The 27,514-nt window shown below is 36.2% G+C and overlaps 1 pseudogene; it reads left to right on the top strand.

Moving 5' to 3' along the window:
• Positions 1-27,514, top strand: part of LOC127632371 (calcium-dependent secretion activator 1-like) — a 160,082-nt pseudogene that overhangs the window by 112,128 nt on the left and 20,440 nt on the right.

Raw genomic sequence — 27,514 nt, 5'->3', positions numbered from 1 at the left:
ATTTTATTGGTATTTGTATTTGTATTTTTTTTTCTTTTGGTCTTAAATCTGGTTCTAGTCTTGTGTGAGTAAAAATGCATTCAATTACCCCTCTCAAATCCTGGCCTCTGAGCAGTATTGCTCTGCTCGATGGTTTCTTACTGCACTTTGTGGATATATGCCTCTTTCCTGTGGTTTACTGTAGCTTTGAGGTTTAAAATAACTGTACAGCAGCAAATGTACTTCTCTTTTCCAGCTCTTCATTGCCTTTCCAGCTCCCCCACTTCACCTGTTTAGTGCAGAATCACTGCCTTTTTCCTAGCTGCTTTGTCTATATTCTCTTTATCTCTCTTTATATCTCTCTGTCTCTCTATCTCATCCTCCTTCCATCTGTGCTTTCCTCTTGTTTATTGGCTTTGCTTCTTCATTGGAGCCCTTTCTTGTTGATCCAGTTTGACAAGCCAATATACAGTGCAAAGCTGGGATTGCCCACTCGAGCAATACACATTTGTGAGTTGCTATTGAGACACTTTCTTTCATAGACATGGACAGAGACAAGCTGTGGCACAGATACAGATGGTCTGAATTAATATTTGTTTTGATGTCAGATAATGGCCAGCTTGATGGGACATCTTGTTCCCCTTCTGTCACTCACTCGATGTTGTGTCGATGTAGTGACACTAGGGGTTGCTCATGGGAGCCCCAAACACCTCTGATCTCTGAGAAAAGGCCAATGAGAATTGGTGAGAGGAATTTGCTTGCCACTTTCCCGGACATATGGGTATAAAACATATGGGCGTTTTGTATAGGGACCCCTTGCATCACTACATCGACACAACGTCGAGTGAGTGACAGAAGGGGAACGTCTCGGTTACTGTCGTAACTTCCATTCCCTGATCGAATGAGGAATGAGACATTTTGTCCCTCTTGCCACAACACTGTACTACCTGCTGAAATGTCCATGACCTTGTCTCAGATCCTCAGCACCAAACCTGAATGAGTGGATGCATTCCAGCTCCTTTTATACCTGTATGTCCGAGGGAGTGGCATGCAAATTCCACTCGCTAATTCTCATTGGCTACATCAACACAACGTCTCCTTCCCTCCATCAAGGAATGGAGGTCATGACAGTAACCAAGATGTTTGCTACCTCAACAAATGGTTTATATTTGTGTGGAATTTACATTGACATTTTTTCTCCCAATCATTTTCAGTGAAAGTCCATGTTCATGAACAAATGGGCACTGAAGATACTGATAGAAAAGCTCTTAGTATCTGTTAGCCAGATAATGTCTGTGTTGTTCCTATTGACCTTTTGATTGTAAACCCCCAAACTAAGTATGACCTTTTGTATTAACCCAATCTGACCAAAATGTATGTTTGCAACAAAACACACTGATGAAAATCCTTCCAAACCCCAATACTTTTAGTTGTACTGGAGTGTCTGTAATAGAAAACAACAGGATTTACCCACAGCCTTTTCACACCAACTGAATGCATCAAATATATATTTTGTTTTTGCACCGAAACTGTTCACACTGAAGTTTTATATACCTGAATGAAAAGAGGTAGTAGACTACAGATAATTGGACTCTAGATGTTCTACAGATATACAATACTGAGGTAAAAAAAAAAAAGTGACCTTGTACAAGACCATCACAAATCACTTGTAATTTGTAGGTTTGGTTTAGCAGTTTTCTCTATTTCTAGCCTTACACATTACTGATTACAGAACATACAGTAACTTGAATGAGTGATCCCTAATATCTCATAGGTACTCATTCCAAATCCACATTCTGGCCATTCTGGCCACAAAAAGGATGCCATACATGACACAGATCAGTGTCTAAAGGACAACATTTAGCAATCTGCCAGGAGACTTTGCACACAACCAAATTTGGTCAGGACACTGCAGAAGAACCCCTTAATGCACATGCAGCAGTTGTGCTTCTCTCTCTCTCTTTCTCCTCTGACCCCTTGCTCTTGCATGCTCCAATCCTCTTTTATAGGGAAAAAGAGAGAGATGTATGAGCATCCTGTCTTCTGTTTGGCGTCACAAGTGATGGATTTAACCATTCGTGAGTACCCTCTCATCTGCAGCCACTCCATCACTTTACTGCCACCCTTTCTTTTTGTATATGTTTTCTCATCTCAGCATACATCCACAGACACAAGCATATTTGTATACAGTTGCTCCTTCACACCCTCCTCTCCCAGACCGACACCACCCTCACCTCTAGTCTGCTTGCAGTCTGTTTGCCTTTTTATTTAAGTGTGTTGCTCCCATCTGTTGAATCTTAGGTTAAGTGATTCAGCCACAGGTCTTCCTGTCGGCTTTTATCAGACTGTTCTGTCCTGCTGAGTTTGGCAGCTTCCAAAAGTGTTTTCCTTTTGTTTTCTGCTTGTTCTTCTTTTTTTTTACTTGAATGCATTTTTACTTTGATTTTGTGTGAGTCTCTCCTCCCCACCTTTTTTGATGTGTCCTAGATTTATACTCCTGGTCAGGTACAGTGTGAATTTTTTATGTGAAGCTGATTAAAGTGATCTCCAACATGGAACCAAGAAACAACACAAGGATTATGACACAGGTGTCCTAGTTTGTGTCCTTATAAGAGTCATTGTGTTTCTTAACATGTTCTCAAGCACGAGTGCAGTATGTTTTTCTCTGTTATTCACTCCAACAGATTTTCACTGTGCGTCTTCTCTGTTTTTCTGTGTATGATTTTGGGTCAAGCTTTGTTTGTCTTTTTTCAACCTTAAATAACCTTTTTAAGGTTTCTTTCACATGGTCCACAATGGAATGATAAAGTTAACCACAGGCGTTTCAGAATCACAGCCAATTGTGAGACTAGATCTAAAACTACGGCCTTGAATTTCTATTTCTCTTTCCTGTATTTTTTCTTCTCTCTCTCTATTTTCACTCCACCTCTTACTTCTGAAACAGAATGAATGCTGACCCTTTCTTGATTTTCTCTTTCCCTTTCTCTTCCCCTTTCCTTTCCCTCTTCCTTTCTCATCCTTCTCTTGTTTTCTGTTTAGTAGAGAAATCTCAGAAGGATCCAGGTGACTTTTTGTCTATCTTTTCAAACTCATTTTAAAATAGCCCCTCCCCCAAATCAGCAAAACCAAGTCATAGCATTCACATGGCACCATTAACAGGATAAAAAAATAAAAATAACCATGGGAATTTTGTGACAACATTATCCCAATGTTTCCAAGAGTCTACCATGCATTGCATCCAACTGAAGATGCATTTTCCATCTGCTGGTAAGTGCCATATGGAGCCATTACCAGTCTATGGAACATGCAGAGTGAGTATTACTTTAACTTTTAAAAATAATGTATATTTATTATAATAAAGGTGTTTTGCCTTTTATGATTAAAGTGATACTCTTTCTGTGCTGTGTGTGTGTGTGATTAAGAAAAACCTCTAATGTGCCAAATTGCAACGATGAGGCACTGTTTATGATTTTATTCAGTCCAAATCATATTGCTGATTTTGCACCATTGGAGTAAATATGGTCACATTAATGATGGTAAAACAACCTATGATGTTGTGTTTTCTGAAACCTGGACAGAAACCGTAAGTACAACTGTAACCACAAGCTACAGTTCAAATCCAGACATTTAGTGGACAGGTTTGGAAACCCTCCATTTCCCCTCCAAGGCTTAAAATGTCTTGAATCAGTCTAATCAGGTATTTCAATGTATTCTTTTGTACACACAATTGTGTATTTCGATGTTTTGGAACATAATCCAAAATTACAAATCATAATGACATGTTTTGTCCATTGATATCGAAGTACCTGATATAGCACTACATGACATTTCTTCGACATATATGAAAAAACTTGCATGGACAGTAATCCTTAATTGGCACATTCGGTACAACACAATTGTACTGAAGAAGCTGAAGATGATTGAGATACAATTAGAGGAGAGGTCAGAGGGTTAACTCACAATCTGGGGGCATGCGCTTTGTGTTTAGAGATAAAGACACTGTTGACTGAAAGGAGGGTGCAACTCTTCAAATCAATGTTAATTGTTTTGACATTCATCACATAGCAAATGGCTTTGCTTCCTTGCTAGCATGTCTTTGGGTTTCTCCATCAAAGTGCCAAATAATGATGCTCTAAAACGGCATTGCACAAATAATTCTTTGAAAAATTTTGTTCAAAGCCAACATCAGCCAAGCAGCTTTTGCATTTTATCTAGGCAAACAAATCTATAAAAAATACAGAAATCCTTCAGATTTTTTGAAAATCATGTCCAAACTCCCTCTCAGCCAGTACGGAAGCTATGTATCTGAGTAATATATATATATATATTATCCATGCACCACGGTCTCATCAATGTGTGTTTACTTTACAATCCCATCTTTAGCCAACAGTAAGCCGCATGAACCATCTTCCTCACATTTTATGTCCTGTTGTGTATTTATCATGCTACAAAAACAGAGACCATATTTCTATATTCACAACAGCCCCATGAAGTTCTTTATTGTCATATTTTTTGTTCTATAAACTTGAATTTAGATGCTGGAGAGATGTATCATGTTTTAATTAGTCCTGTCATTGTTCATGTGGTCAGCTGACAGACTGTTTTATTGGTGAAGATGAGATAGACTATGAAGGGCGCATTATAAGTATGCCATGCTTATAAAGTGAAAGAGAGTATTGACAGAGAGAGAAAGAGAGAGGTAGGAAATGAGATGACACAGGTTCCTGCATGTGCTGAACATTATGCATGATCATTATAACATATTTGGTGTGGGTTTTTTTTTTATCTTATCTTTTTCTCAGTTCTTGGTTTGACTCATTATACTTGCAATGCTCTTTATTGACTCATTATGGTTTGTGTCTACAGAGCTGAGTGTTGACAGAGTGTCAAGATTATGTTAAGTCGTTAACTAAGACAGCAGAGTTGATGTATGCAGTAGCTAATTTGTGGTTCATTAAGTCATTTTTTCCCCAGAGATTGCATTTAAAAAACTAAAATTAAAATGTAGACCTTAATCCTGAACTTTACCTTACCTTGCTGTACCTTATTTTTAAAATGTAAGAAATAAGCACTTATGCTTGTGAATAGACATTTATTGTATAAGGCTTAAAATAAAGCATCTATCAATTACATGTATTGTTAAGACATAAGATATCTTTTTTAGATTGTACTAAATGGCAGAGTTATTTACACAATACATATAAAAATCTCAGTGCAGCAAAATTGCATTAAAAAAAATCCTTCAGTAGAATTTACTTGAGGTAGCAAGTATGTCTGTCTGTGTGTGTTTGTCTGTCTGTCTTACTGTGTGTCCATATTAATCGTTTTACCTTTGTGCCTCAGAAAATGTTGGGCGCTTAGTCACACCTGCCAAAAAGCTTGAGGACACACTCCGTCTGGCCGAGTTGATCATAGAGGTGCTTCAGCAGAATGAGGAACATCATGCAGAAGTGAGTGTGCCAGACACATTGTGAAAGGCATATTACATGCCTCAATATTTACGAGCGTGCCAATAAACAAGTTTTCTATTAGTACACGAAAACCTGCAATGATACTAGAGTAATAAGACAGACGCATGAGCTCTTTGACACCACTGAACCACCCCAACATGACCTCTAGCTCTTTTTTATAGTGTACCACATTAGAGCTGCTATCAACCTCTTACATACAACAGTAGTGTATATATGTGTTCTGTTTTTTGTTTAATTATCTGCTCCACAGGCTACAGGGCCAAGTACGGGAGGTCAGGCGGTACAGTATTTCAGACCTTTTTGTTTTTCATCTGTGCCTTACCCTGCTCTTGAATGTCTGCCTCATGATCTGGCCTGCCCTGAAAGAGACATTACATGGGCATAGCAAACCAGGAGTCAGGCAACTGCAGGGTCTGGGTTTTTAATTTCAGTTTGGTTAATTTTTAAGTTCTGTTATTCAGAATTTAGTGGCTGCTCCCATAAAGAGGAGTTATACTGTAAGAGTTATTTGTTTTGTTTTTCTAATCCATGTTACTTAGACTATATCGTAATGCATGTCTTGTGATAGATACATTTAGTGCAAAATGGACTTTTCAACTTTAGAATTGGCTGAACTGAAATTATTGTCATATGGCATGAGTACATTCCAGTGTTTAGGCATCATAATCTATGGACAAAATTACTAATAGATAATTATTATGTTTGTGTGGAATATTAATACGTTCATCTGTTCATTTCAAGTCTGTTTTTCTAACAGACTGTTTTTTTTTAAATATATATTACTTACACTCCTGGTGTTAGTTTTACTAAAGCATTAAACACATGCAAAACCACCCTTAATTAACAAGACACCTGAAATGCATGGGAAGTGCAATTATTTATCATATCATATCTGGAATTACATGTTCAAATGTAAACATGTACAAGATGTACATGCACCAAACAGTTCAGCCAATCTGTCTGATGATGTTGAATAGAAGTACAAGTGATTTCTTTACAGCATCTGTAAAAATTAGCTTGAAACCTAAAATCCAGAATATTACATTTGTACTGAACTGTCTTCAACATAAGACTATTCATTTAGTCAAATTATTTTCACCCTTCACTGTTCAATGTCTGTAATGTTTTTCAATTTGTATCTTTCAAGCAATTTAATTTTGAAGTATTTAGAATGATGGCATACTCATACCAAGACATAGGAAAAAGAAAATCTCATTGTAACCCATTGTTTTTCATTACTTGTTTGTTGGCTGGGAAATGTTGGACAGGGTAAAGAGGTATGTACGTAGACCCTAGAGCCCCCTTCCATGTGCATGACAGAGCCCTTGCACCATGGATGGAGGGAGTTCCACTTTTTCCTCCTAATTTCTTTCCCCGCATCTCTGCCTGGACACCCAATAATTCCCCTGATTATCTGTCCCTCTGGAGCGTTGAGCAAGTGGCTTGTGTTTCCGCAAGCACAAGGGTTAAAGTGCTTCACCTGTGGAAGCTGTCTGCAATAAACCTCTATGAAAATGAGACTGATCTCATTTTCACCCTTGCACAACCCCAATAAACTCCAAACTCTCCTCTGTTCTGTGTACTCCAGCTTAGTTTTGTCTGCTAGCTTCACTTACCAGCTCTAACTACAAATATTTAAGCCTTATTACAAATGTATTTTTTGTATGTTAGAACTGCATTACTGGTCTCATGCATACTGTTATGGAATGTTTGATTGGTCAATGACAACAGCATGCTTTTTTAAGGAATAGTTCACCCAAAAATTCTGTCATCATTTACTCAATCTCATGTCATTGCAAACCCCTGTGTGGTTATTTTGTTTTTCCGTGAAACACAAAAGAAGAAATATTTGATGAGTCTATCCATAGCTCTTGCCATATAAGGACAATTCATAATGAATTTGGCTGTCAATCTCCAACAATTACCAAAATAAATTAATAAATAAAGAGAGAGACTCATGTTACGTTTATTTGCTACACATGTGGGAACCAATGTTAATTTGGTATCAATGATGTCAGTGCCATTTTTAACCTGGACATAGACATGGGGTACATGCTAACTCTGGCGGAGATGAAGATTATCAGTTAATAACAACTTAAAGTTATAGTTCACCCAAAAATGAAAATGTTCTAATAATTTACTCACCCTTCCCAGATGTGTATTACTTTCCTTCTTCAGCAGAACAAAAATTAAGATTTTTAGAAGAATATCTCAGTTCTGCAGGATCATAAAATGCAAGTGAATGGTGATCAGATCTTTGTAGCTCCAAATTCACATAAAGGAAACATAAAAGTAATCCATAAGACTCCAGTGGTTAGATCCATATCTTCAGAAGTGATATACAGTGGGTACGGAACGTATTCAGACCCCCTTAAATTTTTCACTCTTTGTTATATTGCAGCCATTTGCTAAAATCATTTAAGTTCATTTTTTTTCCTCATTATTGTACACACAGAACCCCATATTGACAGAAAAACACAGAATTGTTGACATTTTTGCACATTTATTAAAAAATAAAAACTGAAATATCACATGGTCCTAAGTATTCAGACCCTTTGTTCAGTAGTAGAAGCACTATTTTGATCTAATACAGCCATGAGTCTTTTTGGGAAAGATGCAACAAGTTTTTCACATCTGGATTTGGATATCCGCTGCCATTCCTCCTTGCAGATCCTCTCCAGTTCTGTCAGGTTGGATGGTAAACGTTGGTGGACAGCCATTTTCAGGTCTCTCCAGAGATGCTCAATTGGGTTTAAGTCAGGGCTCTGGCTGGGCCATTCAAGAACAGTCACGGAGTTGTTGTGAAGCCACTCCTTCGTTATTTTAGTGGTGTGCTTAGGGTCATTGTCTTGTTGGAATGTGAACCTTCGGCCCAGTCTGAGGTCCAAAGCACTCTGGAGAAGGTTTTCGTCCAGGATATCCCTGTACTTGGCCGCATTCATCTTTCCCTCGATTGCAACCAGTCGTCCTGTCCCTGCAGCTGAAAAACACCCCCACAGCATGATGCTGCCACCACCATGCTTCACTGTTGAGACTGTATTGGACAGGTGATGAGCAGTGCCTGGTTTTCTCCACACATACCGCTTAGAATTAAGGCCAAAAAGTTCTATCTTGGTCTCATCAGACCAGAGAATCTTATTTATCACCATCTTGAAGTCCTTCAGGTGTTTTTTTAGCAAACTCCATGTGGGCTTTCATTTGTCTTGCACTGAGGAGAGGCTTCCGTCTGGCCACTCTGCCATAAAGCCCGACTGGTGGATGGCTGCAGTGATGGTTGACTTACTACAACTTTCTCCCATCTCCCGACTGCATCTCTGGAGCTCAGCCACAGTGATCTTTGGGTTCTTCTTTACCTCTCTCACTAAGGCTCTTCTCCCCCGATAGCTCAGTTTGGCCGGACAGCCAGCTCTAGGAAGGGTTCTGGTCATCCCAAACGTCTTCCATTTAAGGATTATGGAGGCCACTGTGCTCTTATGAACCTTAAGGGCAGCAGAATTTTTTTTGTAACCTTGGCCAGATCTGTGCCTTGCCACAATTCTGTCTCTGAGCTCTTCAGGCAGTTCCTTTGACCTCATGATTCTCATTTGCTCTGACTTGCACTGTGAGCTGTAAGGTCTTATATAGACAGGTGTGTGGCTTTCCTAATCAAGTCCAATCAGTATAATCAAACACAGCTGGACTCAATTGAAGGTGTAGAACCATCTCAAGGATGATCAGAAGAAATGGACAGCACCTGAGTTAAATATATGAGTGTCACAGCAAAGGGTCTGAATACTTAGGACCATGAGATATTTCAGTTTTTCTTTTTTAATAAATGTGCAAAAATGTCAACAATTCTGTGTTTTTCTGTCAATATGGGGTGCTGTGTGTACAATAATGAGGACAAACAATGAACTTAAATGATTTTAGCAAATGGCTGCAATATAACAAAGAGTGAAAAATTTAAGGGGGTCTGAATACTTTCCGTACCCACTGTAAGTGTAAGTGAGTTTTACCCTAAATCTCCACATTCACTTTTACTTCTGAAAGTCTCATGTGGTGGCTGTTTAGTTTAACTTTCACATCTTAAAGTTAAAGTTAATGTGGATATTTAGAGTAAAAAGGACTTAAATATTGTTCTGTTTCTAACCCACACATATTATATTGCTTCTGAAGCTATGGATTCTAACACTGGAGGCTTATGGATTACATTTATGTTTCCTTAATGTGATTTTTGGAGCTACAAATGTCTGATCAACCTTCACTTGCATTGTATGGACCTACAGAGCTGATATATTTGCACTGATCTCTATGAACTGTTGTTGTATGGCAAGAGCTGCATAACAAGCCTTCAAAAATGATACTTTTGTGTTCCACAAAAAGAATGTGAGCTTATGAGTTTGGAACAATGTGAACATAAGTAATTAATTACAGAATTTTCATTTTGGGGGGAACTGTTCCTTTAAGGAGAGGAATCAATTATCTAACATGTATTTTTAATTTGTCTAACGTGTTTGTTTGGGCCTTATCAGGCCAGATGTTCTAAAAACAGCAGGGAAATTGGATAAGCAGCAGAAATCTCACTTGATTGTCATACAGTAGATGGTGTGATATTGCACCGTTTCATCAAATTATTTTGTTGTTGAGCTGATAAACAAAACTGACTACTGAGATTGTGCTGCTATTCACTGTTTCTTGTGCTTGCTGGGAATTCTTCCTGGGAACAGCGTAAATTCCCGTGCATGGATTTATAGGAACATTTACGTATGCAAAAATTAATTAGTAAATAAGTATATAAATGTGTGTGCACGCTTCCAAATCCAAATTAGACTTCAGCTATGATAATTTGTGCTTTGGGAATAATGAGTGGCATGGAGTTTTACTGCATGGATAAACCTCATGACTCTCCACAGACCCAATAATGTTGGAAAAATGACATTTGGGCAATGTTCGCTGCAACAGAATGTGATTGTTTGTGTAAATCTCAGAGCTGTTCAGAAGTTTATGAAGACCACAGTGTGATTTTAATAAGGTGCTAATTTTTCTGCACAGACACTGAAGCCTTTAATAGATCTGTGGACTGTCATTAAATATTACAAGATACAATAAAATACTGCCCTTAAATATTACAAGAGAGCTGATCCTCAAGGCCTATCTTTATATTACATGACTGATTGTCCTTTTTTCTGTCTCTCATCTTGCATCTCTCTCATTCTCAATGCAGGCATTTGCATGGTGGTCAGATCTGATGGTTGAACATGCCGAGATGTTTCTATCTCTCTACGCTGTTGACATGGACGCAGCACTGGAGGTCCAACCCCCAGACAGCTGGGACAGCTTCCCACTCTTTCAACTGCTCAATGACATCCTGCGCACTGACTGTAAGCATTCTACAATAATCTTTTCTTTTCTGGACTGGTCCATTTTTGGTTTTATGGTGTATTAAAGGAATATTCCAGGTTTAATACAAGATAACCAACAGCATTTGTGTACCCTAGACTTTCATTGTAAGTGCATTACTGTCAATGCATTGTCTGTTTTTTTCAAAATGAGATCTAAGTAAAAATTACAAAATTAGAGTCGATTACCACAGAAAATAATTTTAAGATGAAGTTGTATTTACCTAGAAACTTCCTTTCAATTATGAAACATTAAACTGAAATTAAAAGTAAATTAAGTTTTCAAAAACTGTGCAATAGTAACCGAAAATATCTTGTTTTTCATTGAGCACAAGGGTTTCATTCATATTTTTCAGCCTAGATATGTTTATTTAATAAAGAAATTTGGTAACACTTTATAATGAGGCTAAATTCATTAACATTAGTGAAATACTTTAGTTAACATGAACTAACAATGAACAATACTTTTACAGCAATTATTAATCTATGTTAATGTTAAAGTAGCATAGTTAGTATAGCATATGCCAATGTATTACATTAAAAGTAGTTAACATTTGTAAATGCATAATGAACTAGCATGAATTTACAATTATAATATTTTTAATAAACAAAAATTAAATAAGATTAATAAATGCTGTACAATTATATATTTTTCATTGTTAGTTCATGGTAACTAATGAATTTACCAATGTTAATAAATGGAACCTTGTTGTAAAGTGTGACCAATATATTCTTAATGGTTTGTCTATCAAAGTGAAATCAAACTAAATGCAATTGTTGGCAAAAATCCATTTGTAACTAGTAGTATTAATTGTTGATAATAATAGGCTAATCCTCATCTGTTCATCATCATGAGCATCATGAATCATGACCATATCCATAATCCATACTTGCATGCCTTCAGTTATTTGTGTAATTTAAGTTGTAACAAAGCAGGACTCTAAGAGACAACATAAAATAATTAAGGGACTAAGCATAAAACCTGCAGGGGTTCGAACCAGCATACTGAATGTAAACAGTTTGCTCAAGGCCTTATCACATCTCTAATGAACTGAAGTCAATGGGGCACTGTCCATGGTGCTAAAGCCACATTGCCATGGGCTGCAGTGGACTAATTATCCTAGTGGCATTCTTTGCACAGCTAGACAGGTTGTTGTCTGGTAACCTATTCTTGATTTTGGATTTCTTTTTCTGCTAGGAGAGAAAGACCTAGAAAAAGCACAAGTGAGAGAAATGGGAACACAAGAAAACACAATAGAAAATAGTAGGCTAGTGGGAATTAGTAAGGGTGGTTGAATATGTTTTTTGTTTGTTTGTTTTTTAAGCCTTTGTCAGGTGATTTGTGAAAGCTGGTTTGTAAACATTTGTTACTGGGCCATGAAACTGTATTTTGCATTCTCTTTTTATATATACAGTACTGTTTTCAATGCAGTTTTACCTTTCTTACTCTATCACTTTCTCATATACTGTACATATATACTGTAAATTCTTTGTAACAAGTAGCGCAGGGTATTGTACCACTTACATCATTAAATATTAGTCAGTCTCTCAGTGAAATTCTACCCACCTACCCACCAAGACAATTTATACTTGCATTTGGTGCCTGCCGAGTGTAACTTTGGAGGCAGTATTGATGGTATTTGTTCTGCTTCTCTAAGAGATACTGCCTTATTATGTATGAAATAATAGCTTAAATGAACACTTTGAAATTATTCTTAATAGTCAACATACACTAATGCAAAGTATCAACTTTAAAACTAGGTACAAAGACACAAAACACCAACCCCTGATCCCGTCACACACAAGCAAGTTCACACAAACACAAGAAAACACCAACAAGCTACAGCCTACAGCGTGCACTACATCTGTGCAATAGAACATTCAACATGGAAGGTCACTATCGTCCTCTGCCTCTAGCACTGTGCTAGGCATGAAATAGTCGTAACACCAGACAGGCGCTAAAGCAGAAGCCATTCATGCTGCTAATGAGGTCTAAAACAGAGGAGCCTGGGAGACCCCACTGCCCCGGCTATTCGCTCGCGGACAAACACAGCCAAGTGTACAACCACCGCCGCTCAAGTGGCTAATTGGAACAGAGCAATCAGGGAAGCAAACAAACATGGCACCTACTGTGTATGACCTTGAGTACAGAAAGAGAGAGGGAGAGTGTGAGAGGGAAGAGTGACTGCTATCACTTACTCACCAAAACACAACACTTATTTTTTGCCTCCATTGTGCTTTTCACATTCTTGGTACTAAGTCAACCATTTACTGCTCTTGCTGTATTTCAGCCTTCATTCACTCTTATCTGTCTCTGTTTCCTACTTTCTCAGATAATCTGTGTAATGGGAAGTTCCATAAGCATCTGCAAGACTTGTTCGCCCCTCTGGTGGTGAGGTATGTGGATCTAATGGAGTCCTCTATAGCTCAGTCCATACACAGAGGATTTGAACGAGAGTCTTGGGAACCTGTCAAGTAAGGAAAACATTGAACTTTTTTAGCATTGATTGTGCAAATGTGTGACTGTAAGAATTTGTAACTGATGCATCAACCTACAAAGATCCCTTCAGCAAAAACACATTGTGTGTTTTCTCTTAAAATCAGATCCAAAGTGGTGATGATGTGATTTGCTGTTCCCTTCCCATTTGCACTTTTTTTTTCAAACACACATCTCTACAATCACATATTTTTCCTATCACTGAATTAATTCCTCATCCTGCACTCTAAACATACACAATCATGTTTCTTTATCACCCCGCATTCATCTGTGTATCTGCATCACGTCACTCTTTTTTTCTCTATATTCCCTTTCCACAGGACTTTAACAAGTAATCTGCCCAGTGTCAACCTACCAAATGTGAATCTACAAATGCCTAAAGTACCAAATCTACCAGTGTCAGTTAATCTGCCGCCAATGCAAATGCCTAGCTTTTCCACCCCCAACTGGATGCCGGGTTTATCGGAAACAGAGTGTGTACTGAGTCTGTACTGGATTCTAATACATGCATGTGTGGCCTTAGCATGAACATATCAAGATTAGTTCATATTTAATTCAATGTACATTAATTACCATTTAAGTGCATACAGATTTAATTGAAACTACAAACTGTGACTAGAAAAACGTAATGAAATTTGGTAAATCTTAAAACAACGCCTCTTGGATAGCGTTAGGGAAGTCCGATTCAGTTCAGCGAAATGGTTCGTTTCTCAATCGAGTCATCACTAAACAGTTCTCTGAAGTCTCCATGCGTCTTTTTACATGTAATTTTTAGCAGTAAAATTTATGTTTATCACAATAGTTTAACTATTAAGCTATAGAGATTGTTCCAAAATGATTGTGAACAACATTAACAAACATTAACAATACTGTTGCCAATATAAATAATAATATTTGTTATTAATAATATTAGTTGTTCCCATTTTGTTAGCAACATTGTTCCTATTTCACAGTTTTACACCTTGACAAGATCATCCCTTACATTTTGGCAATCTACCAAATCTTTGAGCATTGGTTTGATCGAGTCATTACAAAGAATGTTTTGGATCGTTGTCATGTGTCAAACACAAACAGATGCCTTAACATTCTGCAACAGATAAACAGATGCTTCTCAAGAGCCCAATATCTTTTACGTTCACAGGTTTTTCCATCTTTTTTGTTTTATTTTGGTCAATAGAAATATGTAAAATATTGTATCTGTTGCTGTTAGTTAAGTATGCTTTCATGTAATATTATGAATTACAGTAGATAAAGATCTGATCACATTATAGCAGCAGTTTGTAAAGAAATCCCAAAAGTAATACCAAAGTGTTCACAAAAGTTTTGCTCCAAAACTGTACACATTTCTTCTTACTAGTTGCCTATAAATTAAGCATTTGTGGTTTTGGAGTTGACAGAGTTGAACCAAGGTAATTTTATCATATATTAAACATTATAATAAAAAAACTGTTACTCTAAACCTGAGTATATTAACACTTTCCAAATGAGAATGAAGTAACTTGTGAAAAACAGAAACAAAAAACATGCGCACGCACACACTTACGCATGCTGAATGACACTGTCTAAACACTCCATGTCTAAGGTGTAATAGCAGGTAAACACCAAAGGTTATCAACACTTTAAGCCAAAACACTTGGTTTGGAATAACATTAGTGTGATGCTGACAGAATTTCATTTTTGGGTGTACAATCAATTTAAAAGACCTTATACCTCTATTTGCTTTTCTATTTCAGTTATGTCACTGCTAAGGTCACAGCATGGAACAAGCCCATAGAGATGTTTTACCCCTAAGCATGTTGAAGGGTTGGGAGATACAAATACCACACTATAGGAACATGTTTGTGGTTTGTTCAACGTGTTCTCATAGTATAACGCTATTATACCTACATTTTTGCAAAGTAATTATTATGTGGCTTATTTGATGTATCGCAGCAGTTTCTTGGTGAAATAAACACAAGAGGAAATACAACAGTGACTTTCATTCACTTTCACACAAATCGCAAAGTTAAATATTTTATGAACCCTTTTCTCCCTGATCCTCACATTATGCTATGACATCTCAACACTTTCAATATGGTTCATCACTTGTAAGCCCATACCTTTCAATGTTTAATTAATAAAACAAACTACAATTACAAGCTTTTCAAATGAGACCAAACTGAGCGGTAGCACGTGAGTCAAAAGTGTCATAGAAGCACCACAAAATTACATAGTTGCATCAGCAATTGTTGTTAATCTTACATTTGCTTTTATGAGATGATCAGTTTAGGTTCAAGGTTTAGGGTAGGAAGGTTTTGTAGATTTAGTTTAGATTAGTAAATTTGATAGAGCATGAAACTTGAAACACACATCTGTTTAGAAGAAAATTCAACTCAATGAAACTTTGAATGCCACACAGTAGATATTTAACCTCAGAACTGTCAAGATACACATAAAAACCACATAATATAATTTTGCAAAAATGTTGCCACAGTCACGTCATTTTCATGAAATCAGGCTGGGTTTAATAGCTAAGCATTTAACATGAAGTTTGTCATTTTTGCGCCACTTGTGGCACCAAAGGTAATGGCAAAAATAATGACAGTTTTCAAAGCAACTTTTCAAACATATTTTCCAAATCCCATCTTCCATTTCCCAAATCTCATGCCATGTTTCAAGCCAGTGCTCAGCTCTATCAGGCTGCTCAAACAAATTTATTGCAATTCCATTTGGTGCTGACAGTGGCACAGAATTACACTTCACCTTTAAACAACAACATTATCAACATCATGGTCAAATTATTAAATGCTCACCATTGCCATCTGGTCATGAATCCTTTAAAAAAATCAAACCTGCTGTTAATGATGGGGCTTTAACATCTTGTATCTCTCCAACATCTTCCTTTCCCTTCTTGGTATAGAATAGGATACATGGCTTGAAGTCTCACACACAAGCTTCAGTGCAAGAGGCATCTCTTTTCAGTTGAAATCAAATGGCAGGTCTCTAAAAGGACTTTGGTGACTGGTGACATTTACAAAATTGTGTTAGAAACCATTAACCTTAAATGGCAGTCTTAATTCTGAGGTTCTTTTCTGGTTATTGCAATCTGTGTCCTATTATATAGTCCTATTATAAATAAACAAAGACTGCACATTCATAAGAAGTTGGTAGTGTAAATGGACTGTATGCAATGAATGAGAAGAAAATAAATATTTCTATGACAGTGACAGAAAATGGGATTCTCATCAGGTTTTGGATGGGTTCCTTTAAATTACATCAGAGAATGTTAGTATTATTAATAATTTTCATATACTGATACACAAATCATGGCTAGTATTAACAGAGAGCTTATCGGCATGCACTTCACTTGTACCGGTCAATTTTGTTTTTAAAAAATAAGTACATTTAATGAAAGATGCAAAAATGAAACAAAAAAAAATTCTAAATCGAAATTGCACTTCAAACTAAACAGAAATATCCTCAAAATAATGAAGTGGACAAAAAAAATCTAAATCCTAACATTTACCTTCTCAACTTCTTCCACCACCTCCTTTTGCAGTGATTAAATAATCACTCTGACAACAGGTGGAAAAATGCCAATACAAATTTATCATAAATACAACTGTAAATATAAACATAATAATAATAATAATTGAAAAAAAAAAACTTGACCTTCAACTAGATAGTTTAACCCAAATCTCATTAATTTTTGTTTCATAAAACAGCGATTGTCAATGACATCATTTGATGTTCCACTCTATTTTCAGAGTTTGGACATGAGCTTTACTACCACCTGCTGGTGGAATATCCATACTGCAAATGAAGGAACTGAATGTAGACTTTGCACTTAAAACAGACATACTTTTGAAACGTTTTAGCAAAATTATCTATTTCTCAGGAAAAGAGCAAATTGCCACTTCATTAACAAAAAATAAACCCACAGTTTGCGTGCATACACCCACAGATAGCGCAAAACACTCCCACCTGCACCAAAATTGGATAAGGCATTTCGCCAAGTCATTGCGCCAAGTCGTTGTGTGTAAAGCGCTGTGCTTAGTGCATTAAAAAAAAAAATAGGGTCCTAAGTCTAAATTGGATCAGGATTTCAAATATCCAATTTCTTGTTACAGTCAAAAACAACTTTCAGTAATTTTTTAAGATTTACATTGACAAAAATGTTGTTTTTGACTGTAACAAAACCCTGTTTAAACATTTATTCCAGTTTAGAATGACTTTTCATAACAGCTGACTAAATCTAAACTTTTAATAAATCTGCTCTGATTTGGAAAACCATCAAATGGACTAGATGTGAAAGCTCTCTTAGAGTCTTCCACCCTAATGTGACCTCAGTCTGAAGCTCTCCTCATTGCTTTAGGCATTCTTAAATCTGTTTCCACTGAAGATGCCTTGGCCTGCTGGCTGTTTGAGGACTCTTTACTCAGGCTGTAAGGAGTGGCATGAGAGTCAGTCTCTCTTTATTTCTATGGTCCAGTCTTCAACTAGTTCTAACCATCTGGAGCTGACATAGGCTCTATCCAAACAGATCTATGTGACTCACGTTTGTGATCTGATCTTGCTGCTTCATACACATACAGCCTTTACCTGTAATCCTGTGGTTCTCCTTTGATCTCAGTGTGTTTGTTTTTACTCAAAAACCAGGCAAAGCTTGACTGGTTATCAGTTTGTTTTAGAACTAACCACTTATTTTTACAATGGAACGATCGTCAGTTAGGTTGGTTTGAACCACAAGAGCATCTTCTATGTGACAACTGAATAACGATCGAGAAGTGGTAAAAATAACAGAATCATATGTCCCACCCCTTAACCTTCCAAGACCTTGACCTGTTCTTGAGCTGTTCCTCCCAAGTTATTTTATCCACAGCTTTGACTAACATTACTTACTGCAAATCCCTCTGACTGTCTCCTCTGCACGTGTCCTGGTCTTGGCAGTAATGGATCAGGGACATCCGAAGATTTGTTTTGGAAGTTGGATGCCCTACAGACGTTCATCAAAGACCTGCACTGGCCAGAAGAAGAGTTCGCAAAACACCTAGAGACCCGACTCAAACTCATGTCCAGTGACATGATCGAGTCCTGTGTAAAAAGGTAAGACTTGCAGTCATTTCGACCAAACAACTCCAAGTGTTGTTTTACAATAAATAATCAAATTATGCATCCAATGTAGTGTTTTTCCAGTGGACACATTTTCTGTTTAAGAAACTTTATCACCTCTTAAGGAATTTAAAAAAGGTGATATGAATGCCTTTCAGTGAAAAAACACCTAATTAGAATTAAACACCTAATTAGATAATTAGGATAATTAGGTGTTTAGAAACACCTAATTAATTAAACACCTAATTAGAATTTGAGGCCACAGCATCAAGTATGCAAACAGCACTACGTTCAGTTGAGTTCATTCCTCATGATGTGTTTCTGCAGCCAATGTAAACACTTGTCAGCTTTCGCCTAAGTTCTTTCATCTAAGAGTTCTTTAGAAAACAGCAAATCCCCCTGCTTTGTTCCTTCCCAGTTGCAGAGAATAAATGCGAGTGGTAAAACCATATTTGACAAATCTGTTGGGCTTTCCTTTGAAATTTCAGAAAAAGGGCTAGCAGATTTTCAATGCCCTTTCCCACATCTGTAATCCCTCTACTTAGTGTTGTCAAGCGTCTTGTATCTTCTTAGGAGCATTCATCCAGTTCATCTGAAGGCATGATCAGGGGTGTAGCAATAATTTTAAAAGTGGAGGGGAACAGCTGTCAGTATGGTGACTCGCACAGACCCCTACACAAACACTTTGCAGTATTAATATATTACAGTATATATTAATATATACATTTGATATAACAATTATACTAATATATACATAATATTTACTTATAATATTTGTAGTATTTTAAAGATTCAAATATTGCAAAATAATTGCATACATTTGCAAAAATAAAGGGCATCTTGTGGAGCAATTGCTCATGTTTCACACATGACAATAAAAGACTGAGCACAAGCTGGTCCTGAATAAATTATTTAAACAATTACAATGATGACAATTGTGCATGTGCACAATATAATTTTTTATTTATTAAATCCAAGTGGCTTGAGTGTTGAGTGTCACCAAAATTCATTCAGATCTATTTAATGATTCAGTGACCATTTCTGGTAATGCCATGAGATAGTGACAAATGAGTCTTGAGTTAAATTAGTTAGTCACTGAATCAACGATCAAAAGAACATTTTAATCCTTGAAAATGTGTATGTCTACAGACCAACAAAGACATTTTAGTAGATGTTTTAAGCATTATAAGAACAAAGCAAATGTATAATTTACTTACAGTTTGTGAGCTGCTAATCATGACTTTTATCAAAAGACAACAATTATAGTCTTATAATAATTATGAGTTTCAATAATGTCCTTGTGTTTTAATGTAAAAAAAGTGTGTCTACATATATATTCACTTCAGTAAAATGACCAAGTGTTCTAAAACATATCAGATCTATCTTTTTCCCTACAGTTTGACGACTGCACAACAACATAGAGGTAAAAACAGGAGCTGATATTTAAAATAGCTTTACATATTTAACACAGATTATACAATTTGCTTATACTGGCAAAAACAACCGATCAAACTATTACCTCACGTATTTTTTAATAATCGGCATCGGCCAATACATTTTCCTGTTTGGCCGATTTGTTTCTTGAAGGTACTGACAATTGCCTGCTTGCATGTGAAGTGACTGAGACAAATAAATGACCATTCACAGTTTGTTTTTTTGTAACCTGCCATCGTGTTACAACAATAATAGACCGGTGTGCAACACAGTCTCATGTAAATAGTCCGCAAATCAGAGCCGCATCAGATGCGTTTGAGCTCATTATGTCAAATGTTCACCTGTTTCATTCTCCCTCTCTCTCCTTATCAGTTTCCTGTAACTTTTAACTGTCTATTCTAATGACAAAAAGGCTAATATGGTATACAGTCTGCAAATATGCACATATCTCGTTTAAACAGATATAATAAAGGAACCTCACACAACTTCAGCAGATCCAGCAAACTGTGAAACGCTCATACATCTTCCTCTGAAGCACATATTCTTACAGTCTCTCCTCAACATTTCCCTGTAACTTTTCTAATGATAAAAGGCAAATATCAATAAATCTTTTATTATATACCATCTGCAAATATGCAGATATCTAATTTCAACAGATGTAATTCATAAACCTTTACAAGCGTTTTCTTCCTGTCAAGCGCTCAACTAAAGTAAAATCTTCATCTGATGCACGTATCAGCCAGTATCAAAACTTCAGTATCAGGATCAAAATTTCCTCTGAATTACAACTCATGACAGCAGGCGATCCAGGCCATTTAAATTGTCAGGATATTTCTAATATTAATATCTGCATAAAACAGAATTTTCGTTTTCGTTATGTATGACAACATTGTTCTGAAGGCAGGAGGTGTCAAGCAAAATGTGAAATGTCAAGCACACATTTTGCAGTGTATAATAAATACAAATTCAATATAAAATAAAATCAATATAGCCTACAAACTGGAGAATGTCACGTAAATCTATCAGGAATTTTTTATGATAAGACACCATTATTTAGTAAAATAATAATAATAATGTTACATTTATGTTTGCGCCTTAACAGATGTAGCACACTTTAAAGAAGAAGAAAAAAAGATGTAGCATGTTTCATTTTTTTCATTTTACATTAGGAGGAATATTCATAATAGATGAATATTTAAACCTTTATGGAGCATTTTAACTTTTTTCGGAAAATAAAGTCTTAGCCAGATAATTACCTTGATCGCTGATGTCAATATAAATTTGGTCAACTTTAAAAGACAAATAGACGTGAAGCTCCGACGTGAAATTATCTCTTCAGATCAGGAATTTAACCATGCACTCAGGTTTAGGCTTTAAATTAATACATGGGAATCATGTATGAATCGTGTGATACATTAACATAGACATTTCAATAAGTGGAAAGTGTATATGATGTATATAAACTTGATAAGCTCCAGATGTGCACAATTAACAGAGACCACAGAGTTGAGACCACGCCCATCCGATCTGAAATCACTTATATATATTTTATATTATTCTGATTCATTCGTTATTCATTTGAAGTCATTATTCGTGCCTTTCTGAATAATTCGACTTCGGGCACGTCCCTAGTATCGGCCACCCTGCTCTCTGGATATTGGCAACGCCCATTAATCACTAATAAACTCCACTTACAGTGTGTGCTTTAAAGAAGGATTGTCCTTTGTTTTTTTTTGCAGTGCATTTCACTTAATGCTGCCAATCAAGAATGATATATGGATAAATAACTCACATTTGTGTGTTCCTCATCTCTAGATTATTAATTTAGATCAACATCAATGGCGATAAAAAACTTGGATAAATGAGCATTGTTGATTTGACTGTCTGACTGACAGCCTGTTATGTAAGGGTTGTTTCGCTCATGAAACTCACCTGTGATTGGCTGGATGGTCGCTCAATCAGCCCAAAGTAACAAAACTTAAAAAATGTTGAACTCTGTATGGGTTTTGCATGGAAAAGAGCGGGGGACAAACATCACCTTTTTAAAGAGAGCGGGGGTCTTGTCCCCCACATCCCCTGTGGCTGCAGAGTCCTTGGGCATGATGAGCTCTTTGTCTGTGCTTGGTGTGAATGAAGAGGTTTGCAAGAAGACTTGATTTAAAGTGCTTTGAGAAACTGTTGCAATTAATGTCATGGTAATTTGCTGATTTGTAAAATCCTCTCCTCCACTTACACTGCAATCTGCACAGAGTTAATTTTTTAATGTTATAGATTATTGTGATGCATTTAATACATGTATAGTTATATTTGTGCATTTACCTACTTGTCGCCCTTGATTTATAAAATTTTCCATGAACACTAGCTTTAAAAGTCCTTAATTGGTGGCTACAATATGTAACATAATGTATATTTCAAGATGTTATTGAAAACTTGATTAAAATTACTTTTATTCTTTTTTGTACCTCAGTTCCATCCAAAGTTTAACTAAAAAAATTGTTTAAAATAAACAATTTGGCTTAATTTCTAAAGAGAGTTCATAATTTTTAAGTAAATTGTCTGTAACACTTAGATTTTGGTCCAAAGTTGAAAATTAAACTACGTGAACTTTGCATGCACTACAGGAATCCACTTGATAATCCTGCCCCATTCTAAAATTACATAGCGACCAATTCAAGATTTGACTCCACAGTGCTTTTTTTTTTCAGAACCAGAGCAGCCTTTGAGCTGAAGCTGCAGAAGAGTCCACGCACCACAGACTTCCGCGTCCCTCAGTCCATATGCACCATGTTCAATGTCATGGTGGACGCAAAGGCCCAGTCTGCCAAACTATGTGCCATGGAGCTCAGCCAAGAGGTAGAGAATACAGACAATTCAAATTTCCCTCACACTTCTCATTTTCTCTCTCTCTCACTCTGCTTCTCTCTTCCTCATCATTGCAAATATACCCATTTTCCAGTAAAACATAATGTGCTATGTACATAATTGTTCTGTACCAATTATGTGTGATACAGCTGAATGAATCACCGGCATGATAATTTTGCATTGTTTCTGAATTTTTATTTGGTTTGACTATGCTGGAATGAGACCTTTTCTTTTTTCTCTCTCTGTTGCTCTCTTATTGTCACTGTCACCTTGTCTGCTGTATCTTTCTTTTCATCCCTTTTCACAATTTTGTGAAAGTTTGTTAGAGAAATGGTGAGTATGGCTAACAATTCAATTGAATTCTCACCTTTATGTCCCAAAGGTATAATTAACAATCCTAGCAGTTTTCCTCAGTCCTCTGACACTTAAATTGTTTTGATTATATTACCATATGTGATAGCTGCTTCTGAATATACATGTGCTAGAAGTGAGACATCTCATATCCGTGTCATCTTGAGAAAGGTAATGATCAGAACTGAATTAATTACACAGACGTCCTTTATGAGCTGAATGAAGAGACAAAGGGATTCAGTTTGCTCTGATTATCCCACATAGAACCCCTAAACATCTCAGAGCGACACGAAAAGTGATCTTATTGCAGTTATTACTGATTATATACATTTTTTCTTTTCCAGAGACAGTACCACTCACAAATTGACAATCTCATAGAGGAGACGGTGAAAGAAATGATTACCTTACTCGTGGCAAAGGTACCATTGCGAGGGGAAAAAAACATATTTGTGTTTTTCATAAAATTGCCTCTTCACAAAGAGTTTAATAAAAGTTAAAGCTGACTTCAGTTTTGTAAAATAATACTTCCTAATTGTATATTTGTGTATTCATTCTCTATATATACCTATCTTGAGTTGAAATTTGAGTGGTGGTGGTGTAGTGGTCTAAGCACATAACTGGTAATCTGGTAATCAGAAGGACGCTGGTACGAGCCCCACAGCCACCACCATTGTGTCCTTGAGCAAGACACTTAACTCCAGGTTGCTCTGGGGGGATTGTCCCTGTAATAAGGGCTCTGTTAGTCGCTTTGGATAAAAGCGTCTGCCAAATGCATAATTAAATTCATATCATAAAATACAAGCAATCTTAATTACAATGGTTGTTTTGCTGTTTCATAAATTCTGATATTTCACAATCATTTGAATTTGTTCCATTTTAAGGAGCAATTTGTTCTCATATTTGTTTTTCTTTCTGTGTTTTCAGTTTGTTGTAATTCTAGAGAGCGTTCTAGCAAAGTTGTCACGTTATGATGAGGGCACGCTGTTTTCCTCCTTCCTGTCATTTACAGTAAGGACAAATCGTACATTAAAGGAATAGTTCACCCAAAAATGTTAATTCTCTCATCATTTACTCACCCTTATGCCATCCCAGATGTGCATGACTTTCTTTCATCTGCTGAACTCAAATGAAGATTTTTAGAAGAATTTCTCAACTTTTGTGTCCATACAATGCAAGTGAATGAGGGCCAAAATTTTGAAGCTCCAAAAATCAACATAAAAGTAATCCATAAGACTCCATTGGTTAAATCAATGTCTTCAGAAGTGATGTGTTAGGTGTGGCTGACAAACAGATTGATATTTAAATAATTTTGTACTATTCTCCTCCCTGCTCAGTCAATCTCCACTTCAACTTTCACATTCTTCTGCTTGTGTTTTTGGTGATTCATTTTTGGGTGAACTACTATGTTAATTTTACTCTATTAATCTTACTTTTTTAACTACTCTTATAACACACAAATACAATTAAGATTTTAAACTCCAAAATAAAGAATTTCAAACAAACCAAATACATTTACAATTGTATTTATTTATTTTCCTTTGTAAAATTATGATTTTTAAATTCCTGTTTTATCTACCTCTTCGCAGTATTGCATAGGCAATATATTCACATTTAAATTACTATTTTGATTGTATTTTAATATGGTAAACTTGTGTTCTTCCTTCAAATGTCCTTTTTTTCTAGGTAAAAGCTGCTTCAAAATATGTGGACGTACCTGTAAGTGACATTTACTAGTACTTGTTGATGAATTACCTATTTATTTATTTGTATTTATTTTTTTCATCAATTAGTTTAGACAGTTTATACATATATATTTTTTATATATTTGTCTGTTTACGTAGAAATAAAACATGAAACAATTTTGTATTACCAGCATATTAGTTTAAATAATGCATTAAAGAGAATGTTACTCTTTACTTTCATATGCATTGTTATAGTTTAAAGATAAGTCTAGTAATTGCCATTGTCTGCTGTGCAGATGGTCATCTCTTGGCCCCAAATGGCCATTCATATGAATGTGTGAGAGAGCTAGATGTGTAGTCAGCTCTGTGGAGCTCTCCCCTCCACACCAGACAGTGTGATGTGTGTGTTGTGCAACAAAAGCATGTCGTGAGGATGCCGCGGGGTCCAACTCTTTGCATCCTGCATTCAGCATCACATCAATGATTTCTTTCAACTGCCAACACATTTGGTCTCAACGCAGGGCTTTTTAAATTAAAACCCTGTGAATGAATGCCGGAAGCCTCCTCTTTCTCTCTTTCAGTCTGAGGATGATAGAATCTTGTGTTTCTATGGTAATTGTTTGCTTAATACACAAAATAAAATTACGTCTGAAAAACTTGCTCATTCGCACCCTCAGAAAGAACCCAGAGATGTGTGAAGTAAGTTCAATTTACAGCATCTGACAATTACCAATTCTGATGACCTTCCGATGCCCGCTGGCAAAGGATGTGCTTAAATCGTTGAAGCCGAGCAGGGGGAGGCGAAACACCCTCAAATGATTTGTCTTAGGTTTAATGTTTCACTAGCTTTTTTATTTGAATATAATCTTTCTAATCAAATAGCATTGTTCCCTTGCCCACACTCTGAAAATGACAGCTCATTTTAAACACATCAAATTTTGACTCTCAGAGATCTAAGAAAATGAGAAAGAAAACACTTCTGATCTGATTTGGCATTTGATGGGGACATCATTTGCTAGTACTACAAAGCTTTATACAGCAACAAATACTTAATTGCCACGTGTGACAGATTGTATGTCAATACATCCTTTTAGTTGACATTGTTTGGAGAACAAACTGTAGATAATGCATAACAATTAAATTACCTTATGCAGTAATGCCTCTCTCTCTCTCTCTCTCTCTCTCTCTCTCTCTCTCTTTCTGTCTGTCATGTGTAGAAACCTGGGATGGATGTTGCAGACAGCTATGTGACATTCATTCGCCACTCTCAGGATGTCTTGCGGGATAAGGTCAATGAGGAGATGTATGTAGAAAGGTTATTTGATGTAAGTAATGGCACCCTTTAAAATGTGACATAACAGCCAGCTACGAGGGATAGGTCACATTTTGAGTTTGAGTTTATTTCTCTCCTTCTTTCTTTGTTTTGACCTGTTTTTCTTTTTCTGACTCTCTCTTGTACTTGCTTTTCTGGCTTAATACTTTCCTCTCTGGTTTGCAGTGCTATGTGTGTTTCTGAATGCTCTGGCTGTAATTTTCTCTTTGCTCAGCTCGTCTTTAGTGGCATATGCAACATTCTGCAGGAGGATTATCTTAAGATGTGTTCTCACACAAAGGGACATGCAGATCTGAGTTTAAAGAAATATTCAGAGTTCAATACAAGTTCAGCTCAATCGACAGCATTGGCAGCATAAAGTTGATTACCACAAAAATAAATAAATAAATAACACATTTTTTTTCTTAAATTATTTTTTTTTTTAATTCTGAGTTACAGTGAGGCACTTACAATGGAAGTGAATGGGGCCAATCTGTAAATTTTAAAATACACATGTTTTAAAAGTATAACCAAAAGACGTTCTGACAATGTGTTTGTTAACATGATTTTCGTGTGATAAAGCCGCTAACTAACCTTTATTGTGTAAAGTTTTACAATTGTACAACTTTGTTGCCATGACAACATAACGATGAAACCCTGAAACAACAATAAAATTGATGATTTAAACAACTTTATAGCTCAAATAAAGGTAAAGCTTCAAACTCTCAAAAAATTGGCCCCAATAACTTCCATTATAAGTGTTACTTTAACACAGATTATTTATTTTTTGTTGTGTTTTTTAAATAAAAGGAGTGACCAGTCAAAATAATTTGAATAATAATTATCATTATGAAAAAAAGCTGTCAAATGTACTTAACATGTATTGAACCCAGAATATTTCTTTAAGCAGTTAATGCCACCTAAAACAGACTTGCAATCAAAGACAGAAACAAATTACGAATAGGCATAGCTGTGTTAAGGTATAAATACATACTAAAGACTTAAAAAAAATTAAAATAAGCCATGAGAGCACCCCTCTTAGACACAAAGTCACTGTAACACACACACTTATTGATTTTATTGATTTTAAATTGCTACAACATACTTTAAATATGACATAAGACACTAATGTTAAGAAAATAGTTTAGTTTCATTTTTCTTATTTTGAGAAAACATTTCTTCCACACAGTAATGTAGTTCATTATCCTAAACTGTAGGAGTTTGTGGTTCATTTGTAGTCAATTTATAACTGCTTCGAGCGTGGCTCATCCAATCACAATTTTGAGTCAGAACTATCTGCGATATAAAGAAGGTTTTATTAATTTAGGAGGACAGGCAGTTTAAGAGAAATGTAGAGCAGAAATATAACAAATTGATTATTCTAAAACAGATAGAGTACGAAGGATATTATTTTGTTAATTTCTGCTGATAGTTGGTGCGGGGGGGTGTTACAAAGA

Source organism: Xyrauchen texanus, chromosome 39 (assembly GCF_025860055.1).
Source record: "Xyrauchen texanus isolate HMW12.3.18 chromosome 39, RBS_HiC_50CHRs, whole genome shotgun sequence".
Taxonomy (NCBI): Eukaryota; Metazoa; Chordata; class Actinopteri; order Cypriniformes; family Catostomidae; genus Xyrauchen; species Xyrauchen texanus.
This window is presented reverse-complemented; position numbering and strand designations above follow the sequence as displayed.